Raw genomic sequence first — 19,450 nt, 5'->3', positions numbered from 1 at the left:
TATGCTAGGAACAGGAGCATCAAATGATTGCCAGCTTACAGTAGGTAAGGATGTGGAATTATACATTGTCACATGCTTTACATATAAAAAGGACGGGGAAAAAGGGGAAATATAGTATTGCTGCTTTATTAAAAAGGGGGAAATATAGTATTGCTGCTTTATTAAAAAAGGGGAAATATAGTATTGCTGCTTTATTAAAAAAGGGGAAATATAGTATTGCTGCTTTATTAAAAAGGGGGAAATATAGTATTGCTGCTTTATTTAAAAAAAGGGGAAATGTAGTATTGCTGCTTTATTAAAAAAGGGGAAATGTAGTATTGCTGCTTTAAGATATTAAGTAGAAATCGCTGTGTTAGTCCAGTACTCGCAAAAAGCTGGTCTTAAAGCATCAATTGTTAGTTCAGATAAAAAAAAGGTATCACTAGAGAGGAGAAAAATCTGCCCAAATCTGTTTCCCGGATGTTCTCCCATTTCCCCCCAAAATCCATTTTGCGGTGTAAAATCCGCAAACGGATTTGGTCGGTTTTGGTCCACGCGGATTCATCATTAAACACCATTTGATACAACCTGCGGACGGATTCTCAAGCATACGCCACACGGGTTGCAGAACATGCGGAGTGTATTTTGTAATAATAATTTCAAAATCTGCATAATGCGAATCGCCCCTTTTGAGATTGATCCGCTGTAATCCGCGGACCAAAGGACCCGGGCGATCCGCTGTGGATCCAAGTTCGTCAAAAAAATTCGCCCATCTTTAGGTATCATCTAATAATGAAGTACTGCTTAAAGATTTTAAGATAACATTATTTCTCCATACATACATACATACATACATACATACATACATACATACATACATACATACGTATATATTTACGTGTGTGTGTGTGTGTATGTGTATGTGTGTGTGTGTGTATGTGTGTGTGTGTGTGTATGTGTGTGTGTGTATGTGTGTGTGTGTGTCTTGATAAAGGCTCCAGAGGGAGCCTTATTTTTGGGGGCAAAAAAATCACAAACGTTTTAGCTTTGCCAAAATTTCACCAGACTCTGAAATCTAGAACCCGAAGTAAGGCTTATGTTGGAAAGGAGAGAGTCCGATTTATTTCCCAGGTATCTCAGGTACTGTACACACTCAAGCGGTGTTCATCTCTCATGTCAATCACAATGAGACATAATGTTGCTTTGCCAACTGAAACATTAGTTTATAACATCAAAATGATAACCCAAAACTACATTTTGTAATTGATTCCAAAGCCCCCGCTGACTTCTAATTAGACCTGCCTGCATATATCAATGGCAGCAGTCCCTAAGTATTGTATTGTATTGTATTGTATGTCTTTATTTATATAGCGCCATTAATGTACATAGCGCTTCACAGTAGTAATACATGGGGTAATCAAATAAATAACAGATCATGGGAATAAGTGCTTTAGACATAAAAGTAACATTTCGGAAGAGGAGTCCCTGCCCAGAGGAACTTACAATCTAATTGGTATGTAGGGAGAACGTACAGAGACAGGAGGAGGGAGTTCTGGTAAGTGCGTCTGCAGGGGGCGAAGCTTTATGTGCCATGTGTTCAGAATATCCACAGTAACTGTCTTAATCGCGGAGACACTTCCTCACCTCTATAAGGGCACTTCCTGCAGGCGCTGCTCACTCATTTTGTTCCCTTCCTGCATGCGCTGCTCACTCATTTTATTCCCTTCCTGCATGCGCTGCTCACTCATTTTATTCCCTTCCTGCAGGTGCTGCTCACTCATTTTATTCCCTTCCTGCTTGTGCTGCTCACTCATTTTATTCCCTTCCTGCTTGTGCTGCTCACTCATTTTATTCCCTTCCTGCATGCGCTGCTCACTCATTTTGTTCCCTTCCTGCATGCGCTGCTCACTCATTTTGTTCCCTTCCTTCATGCGCTGCTCACTCATTTTATTCCCTTCCTGCAGGTGCTGCTCACTCATTTTATTCCCTTCCTGCATGCGCTGCTCACTCATTTTATTCCTTTCCTGCAGGTGCTGCTCACTCATTTTATTCCCTTCCTGCTTGTGCTGCTCACTCATTTTATTCCCTTCCTGCATGCGCTGCTCACTCATTTTGTTCCCTTCCTGCAGGTGCTACTCACTCATTTTATTCCCTTCCTGCATGCGCTGCTCACTCATTTTATTCCCTTCCTGCTTGTGCTGCTCACTCATTTTATTCCCTTCCTGCATGCGCTGCTCACTCATTTTATTCCCTTCCTGCATGAGCTGCTCACTCATTTTATTCCCTTCCTGCATGCGCTGCTCACTCATTTTGTTCCCTTCCTGCAGGTGCTACTCACTCATTTTATTCCCTTCCTGCATTCGCTGCTCACTCATTTTGTTCCCTTCCTGCATGCGCTGCTCACTCATTTTATTCCCTTCCTGCATGCGCTGCTCACTCATTTTATTCCTTTCCTGCATGCGCTGCTCACTCATTTTATTCCCTTCCTGCATGCGCTGCTCACTCATTTTATTCCCTTCCTGCATGCGCTGCTCACTCATTTTGTTCCCTTCCTGCATGCGCTGCTCACTCATTTTATTCCCTTCCTGCATGCGCTGCTCACTCATTTTATTCCCTTCCTGCATGCGCTGCTCACTCATTTTATTCCCTTCCTGCATGCGCTGCTCACTCATTTTATTCCCTTCCTGCATGCGCTGCTCACTCATTTTATTCCCTTCCTGCATGCGCTGCTCACTCATTTTATTCCCTTCCTGCATGCGCTGCTCACTCATTTTGTTCCCTTCCTGCATGCGCTGCTCACTCATTCTGTTCCCTTCCTGCATGCGCTGCTCACTCATTTTATTCCCTTCCTGCAGGTGCTGCTAACTCATTTTATTCCCTTCCTGCAGGTGCTGCTAACTCATTTTATTCCCTTCCTGCATGCGCTGCTCACTCATTTTATTCCCTTCCTGCATGCGCTGCTCACTCATTTTATTCCCTTCCTGCATGCGCTGCTCACTCATTCTGTTCCCTTCCTGCATGCGCTGCTCACTCATTTTATTCCCTTCCTGAATCCCAAGAATCAAAACTGATTTCTACAAAATTAATAAAAAAGTGTTCCTAATTGTTCTTGTATCTGCCAATCTCTTTTTTAAACCGTGACTGATACTTTAACGGGAATAAAAACAATAAAATAAACATTAAGTGCACTCACAAACCAAAATGTAAATAGTAGTCAACCACAAAGAGAGGAAAAATAATACGGTGCAACGGAGCAAAGTAGAAATCCACTATTTCCAAGAAATATGTTCTCAAAATATGTCAATCGTGCGCACCTAACATACGGCAAGATATATAGGGGGCTACAGATCAAAACAAAACTGGTGCAGCCCTCGGGGGAAAGGTATCTGCACCAGATTCAATGATATTTATTTTGTTCTTCGATACATGCTGTATGGTGCATTTTGTGGGGCTTATTCAATAAACTTGGATAAGTTCAGTGCAGGCCGAGCGAGTTTGCAATGTCTTACCGCGCTATAAGGCTAAGGACCCGCTGCGGTCGGCAGCGCGCGCGGCCGCGTGCGCACGGGCCACCAGCACCTTACCTCCAGTCTGGAAGTCCCCACTGGCTACTGTGACGCGTCAGCCGGCCAAAGCTACATGCTTCTGGTGATCAGAAGCGCTGACGCGTCACGTGGTGCACGAGGCAGCCAATGAGGGAGGAGGGGAGGAGGAGGAGGGGGGGAGGAGTTACAAGAAGGATAGAAAATGACTGCTGCTGGTTCAGTGACTCTGGCAGCACTCACAGCTTGTGAGAAACTTTGCTGGACAAGTTCTACATTTAGAGAGGGCTGGAAGTCACTACTCTGAGTGAAGCTCAGAGTATTTATGAGGGGACGTGAGAAGTAGCCCTAGCAGCATTTTTGTGCTAGTAGGTTTGGAATTCTGTGAATGCGTTTGTCCTGCAATAAATCCCCGCCCCCCCACGTCATGGCCGCGCCCCCCCACGTCATGGCCCCCCCCCCCCCCCCACGTGGGAAAAAGTCAACTGCAGACCGCAGATCATGGTGCAGTGACTTGCACGCGCCGCCGGGAAGCAGGGCGGCCGTGCGGGCGCGTGCAGCAGGGCCTCGGCCTAAAGCATGTGGGTGAAAACGCAATTCACTAAGAAAAACACAATTTTTTTACATTTCAGTAAAAAAAAATGCAACATTGCCCTACTTGGTTTTTTTTTTCTTTTTAAGTGTTATCGCACTGAAACCGGTTGTTTGTTTAACCAGGAAGAGCTGCACGGAGAGAGCGGCATCTCTGTGCACTGCTCTTACAGGCGATTGTGCAGTTTTCATGTGAATTTTAATAACAGAGTATGGAAGCAGGGGGTCTCCTGAGCGGAACCGCATTAATTTCAGGTCTGTGGAACCCCTGCTTCCCGACATACAGTCCCCGGCATGGGGTGCCACTATCCCCGCCATGTTTAAATCTCCCACGTCTCGGATCACGTGACCGGGAGATTCAAATATTGCAGAGAAATACTGGCACCCTATACCCGGGCCTGTATCTTGGGAAGCAGGGGGTCCCCAAAGCTGCATTTAATGTGGTTCTGCTCAGGAGACCCCCTGCTTCAATACTCTGTTATTAAAATTCACATTAAAGAAGCTGCATTACCTTAGCGGCTGGCCGCTAAGGTAATGAAGGGGTTAAGCAGTAACAGTACCTGCGTTATTGGGGGCAGAAGGGGTGGGTGAATGGGGGTACTTGGCCCAGGGAGGGTGGTTAGGCCTACCAGGAAGGTTGCGGATGGAGTTAACCCCTTCATTACCATAGCAGTGGTAACCTGGAGTGCCAGTGCCCCATGACGTGGTGGCTAAGTCATGGGGCATTGAAAGGATTAACACCCCACTCCCCTACCCCAGGGGTAAGAGAGAACTTCATAGACTCCCTAACACCAGCATTTCCACTGCACTATTTACAGACACACGTACACACAGCCGGGCTGGGGGTAAATGCTGTCCCTGCCCCACAAAGCCCCCTACCAAAGTCCCTACATTATCAGCTGGAGCACAGAAGAGATCCAGGCGCAGGAGCGCTTCAGGCCCAGTGCTGGCAGCCATCCACGGAGCCCTGCACAGCGGAGGAGTCAGACACAGGGAGGGGCCGCAAGCAGGCCCCAGAGGGACAGGACCCAAAGCAGGCGGCATGAGTATAGGGGGTTCACTAGGGCCTGGGAAGATAGATCCCAAAGTAGGGCTCAAAGGGGGTAATTAATTGGGGGGGAGGAAAATACGGGGTGTACAGAGGAAAGATCCAGGAGCTGGTCCCTGCTGGACAGGTCGTGGGCTAGTTCCCCCCCAGGCAGGCTTTCAGGGGGAGGAGGAACGATACAGCAGTGGCAGGGCTGTAGCAGTGAATGAGGAGGAGGATGAAAGAACTCAGCAAGGCAGTAGAAGTAGAACCCAGGAGCCTAGCAGAAGGAACTAGAGGAGGTGGAGCAGCCCAACACTTGGTTGGGGCCAGAAGAATGGTGGAACCAGCGGCAGCCAGGATGGCAACTGGCTTGCTAGTTTCGGGTACAGGGAAAAGTGTGAGTGTAGGGGGAGGTGTATGGGTGGGATGGGGGTGATAACAGAGGTGTGGGAAGCTATATGGGGTGCTTAATATCCCAGCAGCATGGTTGGTATCCCTGGTGGGCAAACCAGGGGTAGGGGCAGCGTTGGTCCCTAGGCAGCTACCTGCGGTATTTGCGGATACAAATGGGTGGAGAGTAGACACAGGTGGGTGGGGCCCGCTTATAGCTCAGCTATTGGCAGGGATTGCAGGGAGTGGGGAGTTACCGGCCATAGGTGAAGGGGGGGGGCGGTAGGTTTGGGTGCAGCAGGCGCCCTAGGAGGGAATGGGGCATGTGGCAGCATAGGACCAATAGTGGGGGGAGTTCGGGTGCAGGTTACACCAGCAGAGAAGATAGTGGCGGAGACAACGGTGCCAGACATTAGTATTATAGAAGGGTTGTGGCGCCTTTTCAAGCCCCTTGGGTTTTCATTTACCACAGCCCATTAAAGAAAAAATCTGGGCTGAGGTTTATGTGGAAATATGGACATTATTGCCTGCTATAAAGATTTGTTGGAGAGGTGGGTAACAATGAAAGGAAATATGGAGGAGGATAGGGAGAAACGGCAAGTGCCAAAAACATTTGGAAAGTGGCTGGAGGCATGTAACAGATAGGTTCAATAGACATAATCAATACATTATTAATATTGAGCCCACTCAAATTACGATGAACCCTGACCTTAAAGGGAATTTTCTAAAAATGGAAAAAAAAAAGTCTCATGGAAGAAATGAGACATTGGTGGGATAACATTTCCTTCCAAGGTTATATTGATAACAAAAGACCAAGAGGTCTTCGAATAATTAAGAAACAATCATTTGGGACTGACGACAGTTTTACTACTTGTTGGAATGATACGCTTGAAAATTGCTTAGAGTACTGGCAACACAGATGAAATTCAGAAATTTCTTGATGTCCATTCCACCGACCCTGAGTTTTCTAATTTGGAGAATGGGACAAATACTAGGGTAGAGTTATTCGAGAAAGAGGTAGTTGAGGGGAAACAGATTAAGATCAAACGTGATTAGGAGGACTACAGTAATGATAAAGTCACGAATTGGATATGATTCAACCCTAAGAATTCTTACAGGCCCCGTAGGCCACACAAATATACACAAGGCCAATCATACTATAGACACGGAGGGACATAGTGACTCCGTGGGGGAGGTCTCTGGGCCTTTAAATCCTATTAAAACATCTAATAGATTCGACGTTCTATCAGACACAAATCCATCTTCTGTTAACATTAAAGTCATAAATAATAAGGATGTAGGAGTTATCAAAGACCCCAACCAGACAGGCACTATCTCTAAATATCCTTCTTCCTCTTTTTAAGGGAGTGGTCGCACAAACCAATATACACACACATGTGCAACACACACTTAGATGCATGCATACACAAATATATGGCTTAATACGTATAAACCATAACCGGAGTATGGGTTGCCCTCCTCTCTATGTTCACTTTTAGATCTGATTGCTGTTATCTCTGCACTGGATTTTAGATTGATCGTAAACTTACTGTACCACTGCATTCAAATATACATGGTTGGCGATATATAACATCTTTACCCAATGAAGTAAATGAACTCACCTGATTTATACAACAGCTATTTTAAAATAATAAATATTTATAACATCTATATTATTGATGGCATAACATATTGTAGATAACATTGTATTAGGCGAGTTTTGTACCACAGTTATAGTTTAAATCCTTCTGAAGTGCAGTCCAAAGACATCTTTTGTTTTGTTTTCTAATCAGAGCACCACTACTTTAAGCGACATCCTTGACTACCGAAGAAAAGATTATTCAAAATTGTGAAAGCCGCAGCACAGTGTCATTTACAAAGCACTCCAAAGAGCCCTGGGGGCCCAATACACGGCAATCAGGGGTGAGTGCCAGTTGGCATCTTCTGTGCCTCTTATCTAACCTGCTGTTTGATAATTTGTGTCCCCAGCATGAGACAGACCTGGTGGAAGTGGAGCGCTGTGCCCTTTTCCACTAACAAAAAGCAGCACACAAAAAAAAACAACCTAATTAGAATATTTGATTGGTAAATAAATTCATAGCACCCTTGAATGCCACTTACTAATTTCAATTATGTTTCAAATAGGTTCTCAGACATGCAGAATATTGATGTCTGTTACATGAGCTGGCACTGTTTGACTGTCCCCAATCACAAACCGCACATGAAACACTTTAAGCTGAGTGTCACCTTCACCTCTTGGGAAATCTTGTCTGGATGCCCAGTTTGTCTTGATACTGTCACTTAACCCTTTAGCGGTCTGCAATATTAGAGCACTGAGTAGTATTCACCCGGTCTGAAAATATTTATTCTCCTTCATAACTTTTCGTTGTTATCATTATTCATTTGAATCACACATTTCCTGGTGGGTTTATTATGGTGATATAGTTTAATATGATACCAACCAGTGCCAGACCGAGTCTTTATTGAACCCAGGGCAGACACAAAACTTGGCACCCGTACTCACCGCCGCTGCACCACAGGTCACCTCACTGCCTTGTTTATATGTTCTTAGTCTCCCTCGTCGCAGGACACCTCACGTGGCGCTCATAGCTGCCGCCGTTTGTGTGTGTGAGTGATCGGGCACACACAGGAAACTCAGGTTGGCAGCCGGCACACGTTTTTTACATTTCCCACAGTGCGTTGGAAATGTAAAAATGTGTCCTGGCTGTTGGCGGCCAAGCTGAGTGTCCTGTGTGTGCGCCGCTTGCAAATGGCGGAGGCAGCAGTCCGTGTACGGGTTACTGAAGACACCTTCCTCCATCTCCGCTTCCCCTCCGAGCTGCATTATGCTGCGCATGCTTAGCATGTTCAAGACGCTGAAGATGATGCAGCTCGGAGGGGAAGCGAAGATAGAGGAGCGCTCCTTCAGCATCCCTCACCCAGACTGCTGCCGCCGCCATTTGTGGGTGAGCGCACACACAGGACACTCGGCTTGGCCGCCAGCAGCCAGGACACAATTTTTTATTTCATGTGCACCGCAGGAAATTTTTAAACATGTCCTGGCTGCTGGCGGCCAAGCTGAGTGTCATATGTGGGTGTCTGTACGCACGTGCATGTTATGCTCTCTCCCATACTGTACGTGAGGTTCCCCGCCATGTACTAGTGTCGGAGTGGCGCCGACACTACTGCATGGCGGGGGGCGTCACGTATGAAAGCGCAGTGGCTGGGCTAATACGCCTCATACATGAGGCACCCTGCCCCCGGCGCGGTGTGCAGTACTGACAGTACTGCGTTCTGCTGACACCACTACGCGGCAGGCGCCTCACAACAATAAGAGAGTACTCTGGCCTCTGGTTTTTTGGCGCCCCATTTGGACGAAGCCCCAGGCAAGTGCCTGTGCCAGCCCGCCCCTTAATCGGCACAGATATCAAGTGCGTATGTAGCACTTTACAGGATGGAATATAAACAGAATTTATAAAGGGCAGGATATGATTTTAGATACAGTGAACTAAATGCACAATACAGGGCAAACATAGATAAATGATAAATGGGAACCCCTGAACAATACATTTTGTAATCTATGCCATTTACACATACATATAAAACACTCGGAATACAGTTAAGTGCATAGGTCATCAGAGATAGTTGTGGTTCACAGAAAGGCTGATGGAAACATGCTAGTGGGACTGATTAAGAATTAATGTCATTTTACAGTATCAAAGTGCTGCTCTGTAACTCTGCATTCACCAAATAAATCACATTCATGTTCCTTCTTCAGGGTCATGTGCACAACCTGTATAAATGGCATATTCTCTTGTATTAGACATTGTCGTGTATGGCTTTTATGTCTATATTTGAAATTATAATTTCAACATTAATAAGGGTAAATGAGGTGTTTAGTTTGGTAAATGAACTGATTGTAACTTTCATCAACCTTCAAAGTGACAATAAGACTTTGGCCCTTATTCTGTAAACTGTAATAGCGCAAAGCTCTGTTGACTTCAGTACAGTTCTCTACGTGATAGCGCCAGGTCACCCAGTTTACAGAATTAGGGCCTTAGAATCCAAATAGTATATAAGATGCATTAGTCAGACAATAAAAGTAAGCCAGGAACTATAGGCGTCGGGCGCCCATTACGGCGGTGCCGCTCCCCGGTAGGTCCTGAGTGGGTGGCTGTAAGAGGTTTTGGCTTGGGGTTTCAGGAATGGGAAGGGAGTATTCAGGAGGGTCTATAGGCAGGCGTTACGGGGTGGCCCCTTCCTCTTACCTCTGGCAACTTTGAGAGTTGTCCCAGCCACATGTCCCTTTTTTTGTTTTGATATAGTGGGAATGATGAGTATGATGTGTTCATTCTTGGATGGGGCGTTGGCATCGCCGGTGAAATATTTTTTTGTAGGTGTTGTAACAACTGCTGTTCATATTTTAAAAAATTAAAAAAGAAAACGAATCAACAATATAAGTGTGAAATATGGATTGGCGGTGTAATTATTGTCACAGCTTGTGTGCCAGACTGCGGCCTGGGGCAGCACGTACATGGGTTAATCCCTTGGTGAGCTTGGTGGAAGTGACATAATGGCCAGCATGGCCAATGGAATGGGGGTTCCCACAAGGTAATATATATCATGTGGACTGAGCCGGTTATCCGGCCAGCCGGGGGTTGCGAGTCACATGTATGCGTGGCATCAAGACCTAGAAAGGGCGGTCTGGCACGGGTTGGTGTTAAATGATTACGTTATTATGGTTGTTCTATAAATAAAGCTGTGGCCATTAAACCCCAGAAAGTGTTGCATATAATTGTGTTGCTGTCTATTATTGGTAGGGGGGGGAGTTAGGTCCTGTAAATATTCTACAGAACAGGCAGCCTTTCTACCAGATACAGATAGTAATAATTAAAAGAACATAGATTTGTAAAAATAAAGCTTAGGTCTCCTTTTTAAATGTGTAGTCACTCTTAGCTGCTTTAATGTGAGAACATTCATCCAGTTATTTATTCATGGAAGATAGACGTGGAAGTCTATCTGTGATCAGCACAGAGTACACAGCAGATGCTGCTTGTGACAGAAGCTCGTATTTAAATGTGTGAAGAATGCTGCGGAAATTACAAACTCAACATGCTGTATACACTGGCGACACACTTTATTCGAGCTCGGCTAGTCCCACGAATTCGGGTATACCCGGGTGTATTGAGGTTTGTGACTGTTTTCTGCCCGAGTGCATTGAGGTATTTTCCAGGCAGGGATTGAAGCATTTTATTCCCGCTGGCTGCAATACTGCACAGTATATATATATATACTGCATTACAATTCATGAATTTATGCCATCTGGTAGACACGCGAAGCATTGCAGCCTATTAAATCCTAATCATTATCATTTAACAGATCAGCCGCCCATCAGCCAGGCATGAACCCAGGCTGGGAAGGCAAACGCAACGGGGCTTGTCAGAGGTGAGGAGTGGCGCATTCCAGGTATCTGCCAGGTACATACCGGGTATTTGCTCGAATAAAGTGTGTCGGTGCAGTATATCAAGCATCACAAAGTACAGAACTGCTCCAAAAACAATGCAAATTGTGCAAGTACTTTCACTGTTTTGGTTCTAAAAAGATGTTCACGTTTTGGTTTTGCCAAAACTCAATTATTTTTCTTTTCTAAAATTAAAATAATGAAACAGTTTTTTTTTTAAAGTTTATTTTTTAATGCGGTCAATTCTTTTCAAACATCAAACTGTTTGCAGAAGTTCCCTGTATTATTTTTTTTAAATTATTTTTAACGCTTGACCATTTTATAGAGAGGAAAAAATAATATATATATATATATTTTTTTTTTTATCTGAGGATGACCCTTTCTTTGTTTTTGGCTCATTTTTCATTCGGATTACAACATTTGTACTGCAGTTTGATTCGGAGTTGGAACTGCACGAAGTGGAGTCGGATTTCGAACTCACGATCATGCCCGCCCTTATTCATTTGTACAACGTGTCAGTGTATCAAGGTACTTTGTGCCAATTTTTACCCACACTGCGCAAATGAATATCCTGGGGAGTAATTGTAGGAGGAGTAATTGTAATGAGATACATCAAGATTTGCACCTATAATTGGTGCAGTTTTCAAGTGGGTGAGAAATTTTTAGAGTTCGTGGAAAAATATTTTATCAATGATATTTCTCTAAAACAAAAATATATATTATTATGGGAAAGAGGGACATGCAAAAAAATGACATTTACTGAGTCAACGTTTCGGTTCCACTGGGAGCTTTCTCAAGAGCTTGTGGAACAATATTTCATCAATGATAGTTCTCTAAAACACACACACACACACACACACACATACACACACACACACACACACACACACACACACACACACACACACACACACACACACACACACACACACACACACACACACACACTGTATGTATATATACACACACACACACACACACACACTGTATGTATATATACACACACACACACACACACACACACACACACACACACACACACACACACACACACACACACACACACACACACACACACACACACACACTGTATGTATATATACACACACACACACACACACACACAGTTCCAAGAAAAAAGAAAAACACAAAAGCGCACCAAGATTGAGATATACAGTGTATTATAAACAATAAAATTAGTAATATACACTTACATGGATTAAAACTTTAATGATCCTGATCACGATCGTGACTTCTATGGTGAGGCAACAATTGGGATGAAAGGGGGTGAATTCCGTCTCTGCAAACAAGCCCCGCGCGCTGGGACTGTGTTTTTGGCTTTCAAGAGCGCGGACTGGACACTTTTTCTATACTGGTTCTTAAAGAGCAAGAGCGCGGACTGGACACTTTTTCCACACACACACAGCTCAACCCCGTTATTACGAGATCCGTTACAACGCGAATCCGCTTATAACGCGATGCAAGCGTGGCTCCCAATTTTCGTATTTATGAATACTTTACAACAAGATTATTGGTATCTTAATACTTTATTGTACAATGCATACAATTGTACATTATTTCTAATGCGATCCGCTTATAGCGCAATGTGATTCTTTGGACCCGAGCACAGCGTTATAAGGGGGTTGAGCTGTATATATATACACACACATATATACATACATACATATGATAATAAATAGACAGTGCCAAAGAGTGATTAAAAAAAGTGTGAAAATATGTAAAAGGAGGGTGCCCAAACAGAAGTGCAAAGAACAAATATATATTCAATACAGAAATAATACAGTGATAATTAAACAATCTATAATTTATCATCAATAATCAGAATAAAAAATCATGATGTCAAGTGAGGAGATTCAGTCCATCCAAAGAAAAAAAAAAGGGGGGGGAGGCGGGGGGAATCCAAATGAGTCCCAGAGTTCAAGGGGTTAACAATGTTAACACGACTCTGGCAGCTCTCCAATGGACGAACCACATCCAGAAGCAAATCTAAAAGAGAAACAAGAGAGCGCGGGCTCCATAGTGTAATAAAGTAACAGGAAGGATTTATTTTAAAAAGGAGTACAAATGTGAAAGGATTAAAAGCATTTAGGTCGACAGATAGTCACGAGCCGGTTCCAGCAGGAGGAAGACAGGTAGTCTCAGCGTCCTCAGAAGTTGTGGGACAGGTCCAGTTGTGGAGACGCTGAGACTACCTGTCTTCATCCTGCTGGAACCAGCTGGTGACTATATGTTGAACTAAATGCTTTTAAACCTTCCACACCTGTGAGGGCTACTTGTACTCCTTGTTTAAATAAATCATTCCTGTACTTTATTACACTATGGAGCATGCGCTCGTCTCTCTCTCTCTCTCTCTCTCTCTCTCTCTCTCTCTCTCTCTCTCTCTCTCTCTCTCTCTCTCTCTCTCTCTCTCTCTCTCTCTCTCTCTCTCTCTCTCTCTCTCTCTCTCCATACACACACACACATATATATATATATATATATATATATATATCTTTTCATAATATATAGGGATATATATAAATGTGTATATATATATCCCTATATATTATGAAAAGTGGTTCAGCTCTGGTGACCCCCTGCTTCAATCCTACGTAAAAAAAATTAATCCCCAGCTTGGATTGTCGCTTTAAAACATCACAGCTCAGCAGTTTAGAAAATGGGCTGAAAGAACACGTTCTCTGCGTCATTTTTCAAGCTCGGAACTATTTTATCTTGCATTAACTACAGTCCCCTTAATGGCTATTCACGTAATTTTTGCTTAGGTTAATAAAGCACCTAGGATGGCTTAAATATTATTGACACCTTTCTCCTAATACTGTATTAATGGAGTTTTGTAATGTGTAAAAAAAAAAGATTATTTCAATCCAATCAGCAGGTGCTGGGATCAGCGTGTGACAGACAAACACTCTCGCTAATCCCTTTCCAGCTGCCAAAGGTGCTGAGTGAAATCCATATGAGATGGCAGCCTGCAACCTGGTGTGGACTGACGCAGGGTTTCAGGTCTGGTGAACATCTTGAAAATGACTTGTTATCTTGACCTTTATTAAAGCTAAATAGTGCAGGAATGGAGGCTACACGTTCCCAGGATGGAATAAAAGCCAAAAAAAAATGAAAATAAACGTCTGAGGTGCAACGGGAATACAAAATTCAGTCCCTTAACCCTTGGCCCCTCAGGTGGCAAAAGGGTCAATCTGAATTATGATAGAAATACGCAGGACTATTTTCATGGTGGCATCTAGGGATGGGAGATAAAAGTCCACCTGGTGTTTATGAAACTATCAGACATGCTGATGGTATGCTTACTGGGAGGGGGTCAGGGGTGGGCTACTCCAGTCTTCACGGGCCACCAGCCGGTCAGGATATCCCTGCGTCAGCACAGGCGGCTCAATCTGTGGCTCAGTCGAAGATATCCCTTATACCTGGGCTCTTGGTGGCTCTTGAGGACTGGAGTTGGCCACCCCTGCGGTGTGACATCAGTGTTCTTCAGTAACGTCAATTCTCCAAAAAGAAGCACCGGGTAATATATTAAATGCAAACCCGGCGGTCCCTGGAACTACAAGTAGCGCTGATCTCCGGAGGCTCCCACAGTTCAGATTCTTGGGAGACAAAATAATCAGTACTGAAAATGGGGGCGACTGAAGCAGTCATTCTTCTGTGCTATGGGTTCTGGTACCTTTTTTCCCCCTACAAAACTCAACTGTAAATATGTGTGAACATGACATTTTAACAGATTTTTGCACCAATAATAAAGAAATGAATGCACTAGTTGCTTGGATAAAGGGATGGCAAACGTTGCATACTGGCGCTGAACAATAAATGTCCAATGTTGCACGTTTAAGCAATACCACAAATATAATTTGACATTATCTGTGCCTACAACAGTTTTCTGTAAAGTCACCTACAGTATTATAATCTACATACCTCTTTATGTTATCATAACGAACGGGGCTTATCCCGGGCAAAAAAACTAGTTATGCGCAGCTGAGATTTTAATTTAGTCTAACCTCCTTAAATGAATTCTTCTTGGTAAAAATAACATATACTTGCATATGGCATTGCTTCCTCGAGGCATTCTTACTCCAAGCAGGAACACACATTTATTCTATGAATATTAATAGTGTTTATGCGGTGTCATATTGAAATATAAATGTGATCTGATTTATTCCGTTGACATTCTGGTAAAATTTCAAGGTACTCGGTGTACAGTCTGTGTTATTTATACTGTTGTTTATTGAAGAAGCAGAAGGTGTAACATTTGCAAACAATCTGAAAATTGGTAGTGAAATTTGCAACATATATAAAATGTTGAAAAAATATTGCTATAAACTCAAAATATGCGGATTTTTGTGGCTACTGTTAAGAAATGTGAGGAGATTTGCAGGTTTTGCTATACTCCATAAAATCACACACGTTTTTCTATGAAAAGGGAAAACATGTGATGAATGGTTTTGCATCTTGCCAAATTTCATCAACATCTTCGCAGGAACTTTTTGACATTGGGAGAATTTCTCAATGAACTTATATGCACATTTCCTAAATGCACATGGACAACATTCGTCTACACCAGGGGTGGCCACTCCATCCGGACAAGTTTTCAGGCTATCCCTGCTTCAGCACAGGTAGTGCAGTCTTTGACAGAGCCATATGTGCTGAAGCAGGGTTATCCTGTTGGTGGCTCTTGAGTACTGGAGTTGGCTACCCCTGGTCTAAACTGTAATATGTCCATATTGTACAAAGCAACAGTACCAGCAGAAAACCCTCCCTCACAATTGCAGAACACAGCCAATCATTCGGTAGCACTGAACAACAAAGCAGTCTGTTTTATGTAAGGATTTATAACCAGTATGTTGAGAAGCATGGAACACCACGTACAGCTGATCATTTGACATAATAATAATAATAATTTCATATAACATCTTTCTCCAATGGAAATAGAAGCGTTGCACAATTACTGTATACTGCGTGGTTTGGTACCTGAGGCACAGGGAGATAAAGTGACTTTCCCAAGGTCACAATGAGCTGACAGCGGGAATTGAACCAGGTTCCCCTGCTTCAAACTCAGTGTCATTGTTCTCAGTCAGTGTCTTTACTCACTGAGCTGCTCCTTCTCCCTTAGTTTAGCTACTCCTGACATCACCGTGTTGATTATGATATTGCACAGGCACAGTGCCAACCCCTCTCGTCTCCTGATTGCTCAAGGAAGGCTGAGGAGCTTATTCAATTTGAAAAAAAAACCCTCCAATTGACTTGAATTTGATTATATAAGCGTTAAGGGAACGCTTGATCGACATGTACACTCTCTTACTTTCCAAAGAAACCAAATTAGCCAAACGTTTGCTTGAAGCGCGGTTACATCACATGGTTACGCGTTTCCCCCTTACGGTGAGGGCCTGGCTGCACCCGAGCGCCACCCAGAACAGCGCCACTTCCATGTCATGTGATCACACGTGGAGAAATCCCATGACGTGTCCTGGCCCCTGGGCGCCAGAACCGGAGGGGGCTCTACTTCCGATCTGACTGCTCCATTTGAGCAGTCAGCCTGTTCAGCCCCTAAAAAAATTAGCAAGTGCCCATCACATGCTATAGCCGGGACTTCATGGAGCCTCTGGCCGGCCTAGGCCAATGCCAGGTACATCATTAGAGTGCTGCAAAGGTCAAGGAATCCAATTGCATTCTTTTTTTACATCAGGATTTTGTGAGCTAAGTGGGATTGACCCTTGTGAAGTGGAAACCCCAGTGGGGTCGGGTTACTATGCAGAACACAGACCGTCGCACACAAACGTTTATGTCACTTTCACACGGAGACCTTGAAAATCCTACGGAGGGGCCGCAATTGTGTGATTAAATACAATGAACCCCCTGTGCAACACTCCACACACAGCATCAATCTGGTATTTGATTTACCACTTTTCCGTTGATCTATAACCTACGATGTGTCGTACTCAATATTCGATGCTTGTACACCGGCTTCAGAGCACCAAAGAATAGCACACTCTGTTAGATCGACAACTGCAATGCAAAGCTGGATACAAGCGGTCGCTTTCCACAATTTGCACAATGCTGGGCACAATGTTCCCTCTTCTTTATATGAGCACAAGAAGCAGATGCACTGTCCGTTTCTGCTTGGAACACAAGAGAAAATGCCACCTGTATGGTTTCCAGAGGGAGGTGGAACACAGTGTTTTGCATTGCAGGATCCTGGCAACAAGGGCTATATCAAGTCATTTAGAGCCAAATACAATGGACTCCGGCATTTTAACAATACTCTGGGTTTAATAGATTCAAAATAAATGATTGAATTGCAAATGTATGTGTAAGAAATATTAAATGGAGCCCTGTAATGTATGTTAGAAGAGTAGTCTTAAGCCCCCCCCCTCCACTTAATAGGTTATTGAGTAATCAGAGTTAGATAAATAAATTGTCTCATTTATTTCAGTCTCAGTGGTCAAACAGTGACCCAAATGATGCAGTTTCAATCCTCTCTGCATGCGTTCTATTTCTGGAGAACAAGTTGGTCAGACACAGGACTTTCTATGCCACAACAGTATCACCGACAGCCTCAAATCAAAAACGCTAGCTCTGAAAATAGGAGCCGTACAAAAATGACGTAAATATTGTATTACTTGGTCATGCTCGTCCCAGGCAAACAAACAGGCGGTGCTCGCTTTCCCGGCAGAATGTGTCCGGCAAACCCGCGTCGGATACGGGACAGTCGGAAAGCGGGACCCATGTTAACCGGCGGGCGGTTTCCGTTGGATACGCGAAAATGGCGGCGGATAATGAGTTTTTGGCCTGCATTATGCGCCGTCGGAAAACGCATCCGACGGAAAGCGAGGGCTACCTGTACGCTAGGTTTGCTGCCACACATTGTTAGACTTTAAAACCATATCTTTAGAAATGACAGTGTACTTCACCTAGCTGGCAGCCGCAGAACGATACACAGCAAAGAACGGAAAATAACGCGCCACATTTTCTTGGTGGCGAGAAAATGATCATCGTTCATTTGGTGCATTCTCTACGTGGGTCTTTAGTTGATTTGTATTCCACACTTGCACCGCAAAAACCAGAGCACATTGCCAAGCAGTGCAAGACCTTTGTAACACTTTCCTGTTTGTGATCATTTGTTGCCAATGTTCCCAGCAGTTTGAGCTGCAAACTGTAACAATAGATAATGTCACCGTAGTAATATAAGAATACATTGTAGCTGCTGAGTTACACTGACTGAAGGATTTATTCAAACTGAAAAGCAGCCATTTAGTGAACCCTGGGAAGCAGGATCTTTGCTGATCGATGACAGGAGAACGAATCGATCGGCAGCTTAGGTAATTAGTTTTCAATAAAGGTAACCAAAGGCTGCATACATTTCAACAATAAGTGCCGCTTGGATTGCCTTTTTAATACCCTGTGTAAGGCATAGATTTTACGGGTGAAACACGTTTCTGAACGACCTGCCACATTGTGTTGAAAATAACGCACAGCATGGAAGCCGGCAGGAGCTCACAAATAAACAACTCGAACTCTCATAAAATATTCACTCCTGAAACATATTTCTAACCTGCGGTTACACACTGACACCGCCATCCCGAGCAGGACAAACTGGCAGCTCCGGATAATAAACGCTCACGCAAATCTCAGAGCTAACATACTCTTTTCCAGGTCATTTCATCATCAAGATTGCCAATTTCAACCACAGATCCATATTTCTGTACAAACTGTTCCCATTAATTAGTTGTACGTCATTCGCATTGTAAATTCGGTTTCTTTCTCTGCTAATGAGCTCACTTGGGCATCCTGAACGCTGAGAAAAACATGTTGCAATATCTTTTATTGAGATCAAACAACATACAGGTAGATATGTTAGGATTCAGTCATGATTCTTATTTTTTTATTACATTTTATTTATTAACAAATCTAAAAAAGGATCACTGCAATTCTAAAACCGACAGGCTTTCTTATTTCCAAAGTGTGGGTGGCCGGCTCATCAAAAACAGATCAGTCCCATAGAAACATATATATCCGCCTGGACCTCTGCACTGTGACTAATCATTAATACAGCATCCCATGCAGGGAACAGGGACTAGTACCTAGTGCCCACTGGCACATATATGTAGTACATAGATTGTCCCATAGACTGATTTATATAGTAGTATGAACCCACAAGGGTAACTCACTGCTCCGCTTCATCCTCAAGCAGTGTGCTGCCTTTTTCTGCCTTTTCTGCTTTCTTATTACCAAATGGTACATTTAAGTGGAAACGTGTAATAATAGCATTATAATAATATAGTAATAATAATAGCAATGCCAAGCTGGTCAAAACCATTTGCACTATGTTTATCAAAGGAAAAATATTAATTTATGATTTCATTGATTGAAATACCAATTCATTGATAATTAATTAATTGATTCAAAACCTGTGCAAACAAACGTTACCAGATT

At 43.6% G+C, this 19,450-nt stretch overlaps 1 protein-coding gene across 2 annotated transcripts in view; it reads right to left on the bottom strand.

The window, feature by feature from the left end:
* Positions 1-19,450, bottom strand: part of PTPRN2 (protein tyrosine phosphatase receptor type N2) — a 1,212,473-nt gene that overhangs the window by 62,290 nt on the left and 1,130,733 nt on the right. The gene's annotated exons all lie outside the window — the stretch shown is intronic.

Source organism: Ascaphus truei, chromosome 2, assembly GCF_040206685.1.
Source record: "Ascaphus truei isolate aAscTru1 chromosome 2, aAscTru1.hap1, whole genome shotgun sequence".
Classification (NCBI taxonomy): Eukaryota; Metazoa; Chordata; class Amphibia; order Anura; family Ascaphidae; genus Ascaphus; species Ascaphus truei.
This window is presented reverse-complemented; position numbering and strand designations above follow the sequence as displayed.